The sequence below is a fragment of the Pelodiscus sinensis genome, chromosome 8 (genome assembly GCF_049634645.1).
Source record: "Pelodiscus sinensis isolate JC-2024 chromosome 8, ASM4963464v1, whole genome shotgun sequence".
NCBI classification, from domain to species: domain Eukaryota; kingdom Metazoa; phylum Chordata; order Testudines; family Trionychidae; genus Pelodiscus; species Pelodiscus sinensis.
The window spans coordinates 49396297-49398796 of NC_134718.1; the positions used below are offsets into that span (position 1 = coordinate 49396297).

At 47.5% G+C, this 2500-nt stretch overlaps 1 protein-coding gene across 18 annotated transcripts in view; it reads left to right on the forward strand.

The window, feature by feature from the left end:
• Positions 1 to 2500, forward strand: part of EBF3 (EBF transcription factor 3) — a 143751-nt gene that overhangs the window by 3108 nt on the left and 138143 nt on the right. Inside the window, exon 1 of one of the 18 annotated variants that reach the window (XM_025178195.2) lies at positions 941 to 1389. The exons of the other annotated variants lie outside the window; for them this stretch is intronic. The gene's annotated coding sequence lies outside the window, so the exon portion shown is untranslated. Of the gene's footprint in view, positions 1 to 940; positions 1390 to 2500 lie in introns of those variants that run through there. 18 annotated transcript variants of the gene reach the window in all.

Genomic DNA, 2500 nt, shown 5'->3' on the forward strand with positions numbered 1-2500 from the left:
TCACCTCTCAGCCCCCCATCTCCATAATTCAAACTCCATGCTCCAGGGGTCACCCAAACCCGTCCATTTCCCTGAGATCAGCTTCTGTTTCTTCTTCAAATCTCTGTCATACCTTGTAAATAACATAATTACAAGCAGTTCCTTATTAAATTATTTAACCTGTCTTGGTCAACTTTTCCGATGATAACTACATGCTATCAGAATTGAGTCATAGCAATTAAAGACAGAAAGCTATTTATTAGCTTTTGATAACGTTCAACTTTTTTTTTTCCCGGAGAAACATTTGACGAAGGGAGGGGAGAGGGAGGGCAATTACAGTGGTTTGAACATCAGATTCCAGATATGTAAATTTAAACCACTGACAAACACGCCATTTTAAGATATAATTTAACTGGTGCGTGTTACACTCGTGTGAGAACAGCTTCTCCAACATATGTTTTGCTAACTTTTAACACCCAAAGCTAAAAGCACATGAGTTTTATTTTTCCCTTCCCCAGCAGGAATAACGGACTACACCCGGCGCCCATTCGGCACATAGTTCTAGGATTTTTTTCAACTTCCTTCCCCACCTCCCTAAAAAGTTTTTACTTATCTTGACAAAATAGGATTAGATTTAAGAGTCTCCAGTTGCAAAATAGTGTGATTTCCTTTTCAGAGAAAAACACATCTGACAGGCAGACTACTGTCACTCTGACAAAGACGAAGGCGTTGTGTACCCTCCAGTAATTATTTCAATAGGTTACAGAGAAGCCCCTTTTAAACTCTGGAGCGCTCTTGAGTTGACAATGTGGTTTTATTTCCTTTGTATAGACGAGCTAAATGTTTTCGGAAATCGCTCTAGCGGTCTAATTAAGAGGCTGATACAGGCAGCTATAAGTTTCGAGGCTGCTGAACCAAAGAGTACAGAGGATACATTTTTAGTATATTTTTTTATTGTTCATTCAGTTGCGTACCTTTGCGGCACAAACGTGCTGGAAATAAAGGCTTTTAATCTCTCTTCGCTGACGGGAGAGGGAAAAAATAGCCCAGTAACTGATCAAAGAGTCAATGGCGCTGAACCGACAGTTTATGGATTTCTGTTTGTGCTACAAAATAAAAAATAAATCACATATAAATGCGGGGAGGCATTCAGAGGAAAAGTAACAATCGCCAGAAGTAGTATGGCACGCTGCAACAACAAACATTTGCAGCCATAGAGACTGCTTGTTATGTCTGCGGTGACATATAGTACTGGTGTGTTTTCAAAACAATGCCTGTTTATAAGGCTATAGGTTACCGTTGCAACTGGGCCCTCTCTCTCTGTAGTGACTAGGGCTGGCTAGGCAAGGCTTTAATTTAAAATAACAAGGGTAATAACCATGGCCCTGTCAACACACAACTGGAAATAAAGTAAGTGTCAAAAGTGGCTGAGGAGGTTAGAGGGCACTGGTGATATCATGGCCACTGGTGATACAGTTTCCAAGAGGGGGAAGCCATGGCGCAGGGTTAGCTCTACGGCGGTTTTTGTTGGAAAGAGGGGCTGGGTGGCGGCAGACTCTCTCTCCCAGCCCCACCTTCCTTTTTGGAGGAGTGCGAAGTTAGAGCGAGCGGGCAGCAGCGGGGCTCTGGGGGCGAGGCGCTGGCCAGGCCCCGGCAGCGTTCGGAACGAGGGGGCAGGAAGCAGAGGCAGGCGCTGGTGGCGGTGGCTGGCTGCCTGAGGAGCAGGGAAAGCTGCAGCCGCCGCTGAGGAGTCTCTTCAGAGCGGTGGGGGGAAGCGGCGCGCGCGGGAAACCTCTCCAGAGGAGCCGGGAAGGGGAGGGGGAGAAGCAGCGTGCGAGGACAGGGCTCTCTCCAGGGGTGCCGGGGGGAGGGGGAGGAGGAGAAGCGGCGAGCGCGGAAGCCCTTCTCCACAAGCAGCCTTAGTGCAGCCAGGCTGCTGCTCAGAGAGTCCGGTCAGGCACAACGTCCCCCCAGTCTAGCAGGAGCCGGGAGTGGAGGGGCGAGAGCGCACCTATAGCTCCACGCCATCTGTTAGAGCCTATGCTCAAAACCCACTCAACCGTGCTCCCAGACACTGCCTTTTTACCAAAGAAAAATCATTGTTAGCAGTTTCAAAATAAACACCAGATTGCCCATTAGCACTTTCTTCCCAAATATCATCCAATAATAACCATATTGCTGTGCACGCTTCTGGGATTCCTCAGGGCGTTTAGACACTTCTGGTTTTATCAGAAAATGCTTCTCTAACTACTTCAAAATGCACCGTAACCTGCTCTGCAGACGCTATTTAGAAGCATGCCTCATAAAATATAAGCAAGCCCCCCCCCCACCGCTTAGTGTACCGTGGTGGGCAAGACAGGCAGGGTCCTTTCTCTCCCGCACAAAATACCGCTCACCCTCTGTCTGGTCAGCCTCGTGCAGCGTTATTAGTTGTGGCGTTGAAAGTATTGACATTAGCAAAAGTGTTGTCATGCCACATTGGCGTTGTTGCTTCCAATGCCCATATCGCTTACATGATGCA